This window comes from Elephantulus edwardii, unplaced genomic scaffold (genome assembly GCF_000299155.1).
Source record: "Elephantulus edwardii isolate Elephantulus edwardi_28Jun2011 unplaced genomic scaffold, EleEdw1.0 scaffold00270, whole genome shotgun sequence".
Classification (NCBI taxonomy): domain Eukaryota; kingdom Metazoa; phylum Chordata; class Mammalia; order Macroscelidea; family Macroscelididae; genus Elephantulus; species Elephantulus edwardii.
This window is the reverse complement of record NW_006400020.1, coordinates 886,740-896,488: the sequence shown is the minus strand read 5'-3', so window position 1 is coordinate 896,488 and position 9,749 is coordinate 886,740.

The following is a 9,749-nucleotide window of genomic DNA, read 5'->3' as shown; positions in this document are numbered from 1 at the left end:
ATAAGATTTTCCAAAGCCACATTCTCTTGGTTTTTTCCTTTCTCTTGACAAGATTCTCATTTTCTGCATCTTCTAAACCTGCTCACTTTAAGATCAGCAAGGTGACAAAACTGATCAAACCCATCATGATCCCACCTACTAGGTACTGTTCACCTCATTCATATCATTAGCATAGTCACATCCAGTCATATGGTGAAAGCCAAATCAGGAGGCTCGGAATGATAATCAACCCATTGTACTACAGTATTTCTATTGACTATATGTTACTTCATTCTTAGATATACAATGCAAATAACTACAACTGTATAAACAAAGCTGTTTAGATTTATAATACAGAATCATAAATCATTTACTCCTTAAGAATTAAGGCTTTGTTTAGAGGGTTGCTATGAGTTGTGCTCAACTTGATGGCAATCAACAACAACAACAATAAGAATTATAGCTGCAAAAACTTACTTATATTTGTTAAAAAAAAAAAGAAAGAATAGGGAGGTTGTTTATTTGTAATGTTCCAGAATGGTGCCAAACCAATAACCTGGCTCGCAGAACACCCCCTGCCATGTTACTCTTCAGCCAAAGTATGGGCATGGTTAATGACTGAGATTGAGAAAAAAATGAGAATTCTTGAGTAAGTACACTTTATATTTTTTTTTTTTTTGCAGAGAAATATGCTAAATTCACTTACGTCATCATTTTCCAAGGAAATTTGTCATCTGCCATCTTTCCTCCACTAGCACATTCTGTAAGCAACATGACCAAAAAAAACCCCTGAGTTCCAGAGAAAAAATATTAAAACTTTACATTTTCTTCCGTCACTTGTCTCTTACTTCTCCTCTTTCTTTTGCTTTGCTTAGTTCCCATAAATGGTTTTCTTCATTCCCTCAATGAATGGTAGGTAATCCTTAACATTGACTTGTTTCTCTGTGCTTTTCAGTACTCCAGGAATACGTAACAATTATTTCTTCTAACTCAAATCCCTTGAAAGTGTATTTAAAGTGTGTAGCTAAGTATGCAAATTATGTTAATTTCTTGAGTAGCCAGGCACATTATCCAATTAGAAGACTGAATTAATTGGAACATTTATCAGGATGGTTCAAAGAGACTGGAATGGATAATGGTTTGATCCCAAAGCTGGAGATCCATTCCAAATACTTCACACTGGGCATCCTCCCAACAGTAGTTGGGTTGCTTTTCATACTTTTAATTAGCGTGCTGTATAATTAAATTGGTCAGCATTGCATTCTGTGGCTTTAGCTTTGCAATTAGTGCTTCTCGTGAAGGGTATAAATCTAGGGTTATTGTTTATGTGAACTTACCCATCTTGAGCCACATAAAAAAACGGGCTTCACAGGACTCCATTAAAAATCTTACCATCTACGTTATTGGCTTTCTCCATTGTAGGTTCTTATTTTTGAACTGTTTCTGTGGCTCTTTGCTAATGGCACTTTCCAGAGGCACTTCGGAGAGAATAAAATACAACATCTCTGAATACAAATTACCTGACATAAATAAAGTGGTTGCTCAGATATCTCAATATATAACAATTTTTTTAATAAGAAACCCCAATGCCTGCTTCAGTCTGGCCAATATTCAGAATCAGAAAATAGGAAGTAATTAAAATGTAGTGTGGTGATACTAATAACCGAGGGGGGGAAATGGAATGAATTCCAACTAGTTACAGTTTGTCATTAGTAAGAGTGTTTATGATTCATGCTTCCTTCTGCATTCATGTACTTATTTTTTAAAATTAAAAGGTGAACTAGACGTAATTATAATTTTAGCATTTAAGGAAAAATATGACTCATTTAATACTATTGGAGATAGACACAAAACCTGCAGCAAAAGTAAATATTGTTATTGTTTGTTGCCCTTGAATCTATTACAACTCATACAGACCTTACAAAAACCAGATCTGAACTTCGCCCTATCTTTCCTCATCCTCGTGATCTCAGATATACTCAGCCCCCGAGCATACGTTGTAGTCACTGTATCAATCCATCTTATTGAGAATCTTTCTCTCTGTTTCTGATCCCTCGACTTTTCCAGGCAAGATGCCTTTTTGCAGGAATTGGCCTCTTCCGACAACATGCCCAAAGCAGGTGAGACAAAGTTCCACCGTCTTTGCCTCGAAGGATGTACTGTCCTGATTGTACTTCCTGTAAGACATTATTGTTTGCTCTTTTGGTGCTCCATATGATATTTTGTTGATGATTCTGCTGTCATCGTTATTCATTGTCCTACTTTCAGATGCATAAGAAGCAATTAAAAAGACCATAGTAAATAAACTCTGTAAACAGATGGTTGAGGAAATTATAGGTAGTATGGAGTCTTTGGTTGATTTCAGTGGCTGATACATTTGGCTGTTAACTGAAATATTGGAAGTTTGAGTCTACCCTGAGATTCTTTGGGGAAAAGGCCAAGTCATTTGTTTACCCAAAATCAGTCATATAAAATCCCATGGAGCACATAAAAGGGGTCGTAAAGAATCATGATTACTTAATGGCATCTAGGAAAAGAGAAGTAAGTAGTGCGACATCTGTTTTGCACAAATATTATGATCCTTTCAAGTACTTGCATTATAATATATAAATTTTGTGAGAAAGTTCCTTAATTCTATTTTGTCCTTAATTTTAAAATTGTCCTTAATTAATTTTCCTTAAAATTAACTTTAAAAAGAATTCATTTTAGTTGTTTCAGAATTTATACCTTTATTAGTATCCAGTTATTAAAAACTTATGCAAGAGTACTTTTCCATATTCTACTTAACACGTAACACATACTTGATTTATTTACCCATATTATATTCATTTTATTTTCTTCTTGGGTTCCCTGTTTGGAATACTGACCTGTTACTATAGATTTTTTTAAAAAAAATATTTTTGTTTTATATTGGTTTTCATACAAAACTTGTATATATTGTATTTCACACTATGATTCATTCACACTCTATCATACAATCATTCCTATTCCTTGTGTTTTAGAAAATGAATCAACATTGAACTATATCCACCATTGACCTGTCTTTTCAGATCCCAACTGATCTTTTCCATTTCCTTTACTCCCTCCTTCCACCCAACAGACTGTTCCACCCCATGATTTCCCCACTGGCTATCCTTACCTCTTTGTCCCCACATCTTTCTAACTTAGACGCCCATATATGTTTTATTAGTTACTTTTCTATTTTTACAATATAGGTCTTATGCAGTATTTGTCCTTCTGAGAATGAATTAGTTCACTCAGCATAATGCTCCCTAGCCTCTTCCAAGTTATGTAGTAGTTTTTAAAATTGTTGTTCCTGAGTGCTATGTAGTATTTCATTGTGTGGATGCATCACAATTTCTCAGTCCATTCAGTTGTGCTTAGACATTTGGGTTGTTTCAGTTGTAGTTGGACATTTGGGCTGTTTTCATGTTTTTGAAATGTGAATAATGATGCTATGAACATGGGTGTACATATCTCCATTTGTGTCTCAGTTGTAATTTTCTCAGTGTGTATATCTAGTAGTGGAATAGCTGGATCATATGGAATTTCTATTATTCAGCTACAAAGCTGAATAATAGAAATGCCAAACAACATGGTGGTGGTTCCAGAATGATTGCACCATTTTACAGTCCCACTAACAATGTATGAGAGTTCCTATCTTACCACATCCTCTCCAACATGTATTGCTTTTGCCTTGTTAAACTTTGTCACTGCTACTGGGGTGAGATAGTTTCTCATTGTTATTTTGATTTGCTTCTTTCTTATTGCCAGTGATTTTGAGCATTTCTTCAGGTGTCTTTTGGTCATCTGAATGTCTTCTTCTGTGCAGTCTTTCCATGCCTTTTGCTTATTTTGTAAGTATGTTGATCTTTTTCTTGTGAAGGTTCTGTAGGATTCTGAAAACTTTTGTTATGAGACCCTTGCGTGAGATGATAATGCCAAATGTTATTTCCAAGTCATATTTTCCTTTGACTCTACTGGGAAAAGTTCTTGATGCACACAGGGATTTAATCTTTAGAAGGACCAGTTCATCAATTTTATCCTCTCCTGGCTGTGTTTGTCAGCCTCTTTATACCATAGGCTAGACCTTTTAAGCTTGGTCCCACTTTGTCTCTTATAATCTTTATGATTTTGAACTTGAACCCCAGGTCTCTGATCCACCTTGAGTTGACTTTTGTGTATAGTGTCAGATGTAGATTCTGCTTCAACTTTCTGTAGATAGCAGTCCAGTTCTGTCAGTACTATTTGTTGAAAAAACTACTGATTATGACTAAATGTAATACTGAGTGGTTTAGTGTATTTCTTTAAATCACAGTGTTAACATTTTTTCTTAAACACGCAATAATGATCAAAATTCAAGGATATATCTAAATTAAGAATTTGTCAGTTTGTCCTTCATTGACAAATTTTTGTGCAAGTGTGACTTAAAAATATTTGTTGATGATTAAAACCTTGTGTTTCTTCTCTCAAGATACATTCTTGACTCATTGTGCTATCTGACATAATGCATTATGAATAGACTTTGGCTAAAGTTGGAATTGTCGTGCACCATCGAGGTGGAACCAACCCATTCCTGACCCTCCAGAGGGTTTTCAGAGACAGTTAATCAATAATTGTATGGGAAGAAATTGCTCCTCCTTCTCCTGCAGAGCAGCTGGTGGATTTGAATGGCATGTTTTTGCGATTGCAGCACAGCATCTTAGCACTAGGCACTTAGTTGTGGTTGTTGTTATGTGCCGTTGAGTTGCTTGCAATTCATAGCGACCCTATGTACAAGAGTTCTAAATGCTGTTCTATCCTGTGCCAACCTAGCCATCTCAAACGCACTTATTCCCACCACTCCAGTCACAGAATCGATCCATCTCATCGAGGGTCTTCCTCCCCTTCGCCACCCCTCCACTCTGCCAAATATGATGTCCCTCTCCAAGGACCAGTCCCTCCTTGCAACATGCCCAAAGTATGCCAGACGAAGCTTCAGAATCCTTGATTCCAAGGAGCATTTAGGCTTCACCTTCTCTAGGACAAACGTGTTTGTTCTCCGAGCAGTCCATGGTATATTCAACACTCTTCTCCAGCACCACAGCTCAAAGGCATCAATTCTCTTTCTGTCAACCCTATTCACTGTCGAACTCTCTGATGCATAGCATGTAATTGTGAAGACTATAGCCCAGATCAGGCGCACCTTAGTCTCCAGCCTGACGTCATTGCTCTTCAGTACTCTTGAGAGGTCCCTCACAGCTGACTGTCCCAATGCAATTCGTCTCTTGATTTTCTGGCTTCTGTTATCAAGAGTGTTGATTGTGGAGCCAAGCAAACTAAAACTGTTAACTATCTCAATCTCTTCATCCATACTGATGCTGCCAATTATTTTTGTTTTCTTGACGTTGAGCTTCAATCCATATAGGAGGCTGTAGTCCTTGACCTTCTGCAGCAAGTGCTTCAGGTCCTCCTCAGTTTCAGCAAGCAGGGTTGTGTCATCTACATAACGCAGGTTGTTGATGACTTTTCCACCAATCCTGATGCCACATTCCTCTTTGTACAGCTCAGCGTCTTGGATGATCTGTTCTGCGTACAGATTGAAAAGGTATGGAGACAGAATACATCCCTGATGGACCCCCTTCTTGATTTTGAACCATGTAGTGTCTCCTTGCTTTGGTCTGACGACTGCCTCTTGGTCCAAGTATAGGTTTCGCATTAGCACCATCAAATGTTCTGGGATTCCCATTCTTCTCAGAGTCAACCACAGCTAGAGTTGCTATTATCAGAAGCATGGCATGGAGTATATTAAAGCTCACATGGTCTAACTGAATAGTTTATAAGAAAGCAGAGTGATCACTGCATAAATTTTTCTTTCCTGACCTAATCATCTGTATGTTCAAATTGTAGGTTAAAATTGTAGGTTTAAAATGTAGGTTAAAGTTGAAGATATGATAATAAACAACAAAAATGGATCACCTATATAATACAAAGTCACTCTGGTGGCAAAGAGGATAGTGCTACCAGTGTGAAAACAGGTGCTTCAAATCCACCAACTTCTCTTGGGCAATCTCCTGTTGTGTAGTTTGCAGACTCTGAGAACTTTATGGAGTGTCAGGTGTGAGTCACTTTTGACTCAATAGCAATGAATAAGGGGAGAGGGTTCTCTTATTTTGCTTTGTTTTGTAACTAAATAATAATTTTAACATTGACTGCTGTATGAGCTAGGTAAATGAGATATCCTCTCTGAATTTTCTTGCCTTCTCATCAGAAGATGAAAGAGTTCAGTTCCTTGGAGAGTTTTATGAGGATTCTTGCCACTGGGACAGTTGGCAGCACCATGTAGGTGGGGAAGAAATTGAGATTGTTAACAACTACAGCTTGCTTGGCTCCACAATCATTACTCTTAAGACCAGCAGTTGGAAAATCAGAAGATGAATTAATTGCATTGGGAAAATTTGCTGTCAGGGGCCTCTCCATAGTAATGAAAAGCAATGATGTCAATCTAGAGACTAAGATGTGCCTAATCGAGGCCATGGTCTTCACAATTACTTTCTATGTGTCAGAGAGTTGGACAGTGACTAAGAATGATCGAAGAAAAATCAATGCCTTCAAATTGTGGTGTTGTAGAAGAATCTTGAACATAAACCATGGACTACAAAGAAACCAAGTCAATTTGTCTTGGAGAGGGTAAAACCAAGTTTCTCCTCAGAGGCTAGGACTTTGAAGCTCCATTTCACATATTTTGGGCATGTGGCCAGGAGAGGCCAGTCCTTGGAGAAGGATATCATGCTTGGAAGGATTGATGTACAGTACAGGAGAGGAAGACCCTGCATGAGATGGATTGATACAGTGACTGGGGCAATGGGGGTTGGTGTGTCAGAATTGGTGAGACTGGCTAATGACAGGGCAGAGTTCAGAGGTGCTGTACATAGGGTCACTTTGGGTCACAGGTGACTCAACGGCACATAACTAAAACAAATGAGATAGATTAATGTAGACCACCTTGAGACATAACTTCTTGGTATATGAGGGAGACAGTAGGAAGGAAAGAAGGATGAATGAATAGATTGGTAGATTTTAATTGCCTTTGTTCTTCTAAAGGAAAAAAATTACAGGGGAAAAAATAAAGTAGCAACATGCAGTGAGAGCTGCCTTCAGAGCCCTTGTGATCTAAATTATTTCCTAAAAGCACTTGTAAATTCTAAGAAAATGAAACAAATTTCTGTTGAATATGTTAATTGTTATTCAAAGGTTATGTATCTGAATTGAGATTCTGTTCTGGGCAAAGAAAGCATCTATTACATTGCCTATTTTATAACACTTGGAGGTAATTTTGCTATTATTATTAAAATTAACTGTGTCATTAAGTCAGCTTTGACTCTGATGTCTGTTAGGTTCTGAGGAGTAGGAACCAACTCAGACCTGACCCTCCAGAGGGTTTTCAGAGGCTATAAATGATAGGAGAGGAGATTACCCATCTTTCTCCCCTTGAGCAGCTGGTGTGGATTTGAACCATCTGTCTGTGGGTTGGCCAACTAGAGCTCCCTTAGACTCTTTTTCCCCCTCTTCTTTTTTAATTGATATTTTATTGATAGTTTATAAGAATTTGGATTTCCATTCATTCATTGTTGCACATTTTCCTGCCTTCCCACCCCCCTCAAGTTCACTTTTCTCTTTGGAAAAAAAAATTGTTTCGTTACTATACAATTCCCCACTCCCACTCCAGTCCACTTTACTATGCAGCTCTTATGCTGGACTGTTGTCATACAAGTGAGTGACATCCACTGCCTAAATAACATACTTCCGTAAACTCTTTGAACTTTGGTAAATGTCAATAGATGTAGAGGGGTGTCAAGCCTTTTGTTCATAGGGTCGCTATGACTCGAAGGCAATCAACAACAAAATCAGTCTTATTTTTAAGCAGTTCTTTCCCTCATCTGTTTTGATGCAGTGTACATTATTTATTCCCTCTATTCTCAGTTCCCCCCCCAACCCCGATACCAGTCCTGTTTTACAAAAGTGTCATTATGCAGTATTTGTCCTTTTGTGACTGAGATATTTCACTCAGCATAATGTCCTCCATGATCACCCATTTTGTATAATATTTCATGAGTTCCTTGTTTTTCAGTATTCCATTGTGTGAATATATGACAGCTTCTCTATTCATCCATTTGTTGATGGGCACTTGGATTGTTTCCATCTTTTTCCTATTGTGAACAAAGCAGTAATAAACATGAATGTGCAAATATCTCCTTAGATGGCAGTGGAATTGCTGGACAAATGGTATTTCTATTTGCAACTTTTTGAGAAAGTGTCATACTGCCTTCCAGGGTGGCTGCACCATTTTTCATTCCCACCAACAGTGAATGAGGGTTCTAGTTTCCCCACAACCTCATCAGCATTTGTTGTTGGCTGCTCTGTTGAATTTTGATTTGCATCTCACTTAGAGATAGGGATTTTGAACATTTCTTCATGTGCTTGTTGGCCATCTGAATGTCTTCTTTGGTGAAGTGTCTGTTCATAACCTGTGCCCATTTTTCAATTGAGTTGTTTACCTTTATCTTGTTGTGGTGCTCAAGTATTCCATGAATTCTATATATAAGTCCCTTATCAGACATGTCATTACCAGATATTTTTTACCAGTCTATGACTTTTCTTTTTACCCTGTTGGAGAAGTTTTTAGATGTGCATAGGGATTTAATTCTTAGAAGGTCCCACACATTTATTTTATCCTCTCCTGGTTGTAGGTTTTTCAGGATTCTTGGAAGACTGTTCCTGTTGTGGATTAGGGCTTCTAGAGTTCTTCCAAGCTTTTCTCTGATGAAGTTTATAGTCCATGGATTTAGTGTTAGATCCTTGATCCACTTTGAGGTGCTTTCTGTGTATGGTGTGAGGTGTGGGTCTTGTTTGAGTTTTCTGCAGATAGTTTTCCAATTTTGCCAGCACCATTTGTTAAAAAGGGTATCATTTCCCTGCTTAACTGATTTCATCTCCCTGTCAAAAATCAGTTGACCATAGGTAGATGGGCTGATTTCTGGGTCCTCAATTCTATTCCATTGATCTATTTGTCATTGTACCAGTACCACACTGTCTTGACCACCATGGCAATGTAGTAGGATTTGAAAGCAGGGAGTGAGTGAGATGCCTCCTACCATTGGGGGCCACTCTCCATTCCAAATTAAATTGGAGATTGCCTTTTCCATCTCATTAAAGAATGGAATTGGTATGTGTATTGGGATTGCACTGAACATGTAGATTGCCTTTGTTAGAATTGTCATTTTCACAATATTGAGTCTTTCTATACAAAAGCAAGATATATACTTCCATTACTCCAGGTCTCTTTTTGTTTCTGGTAGTAATGTTTTATAATTTTCTTTGAATAGATCCTTTGTGTTTCTAGTTAGATTTACTCCCAAGTATTTAATCTTATGATTAGCTATTGTGATGGATATTGCTTTTCTTAGCTCCAGTTCTGTATTCTCTTTGTCACTGTAGAGAAATTAAATTGATTTTTGTATGCTGATCTTGTATCCTGCCACTTGGTCAAGTATATCCAGTAGTTTTCTTGCTGAGTCATTAGGGTTTTCTAAGTATACTATCATATCATCTGCATAACAAAATCTATTATTATGCTGTCTATAAGAGACACATAGATTTTCATGTGTGTCTCTGAAGATTATCCAAAGATGACTGGAACAGTACATCAGCAGAGAACTGCCAGAAGTCCAGGCTGGGTTTGGAAGGGATCGTGGTACTAGGGATATTGTAGCTGATGTTAGATGGATCTT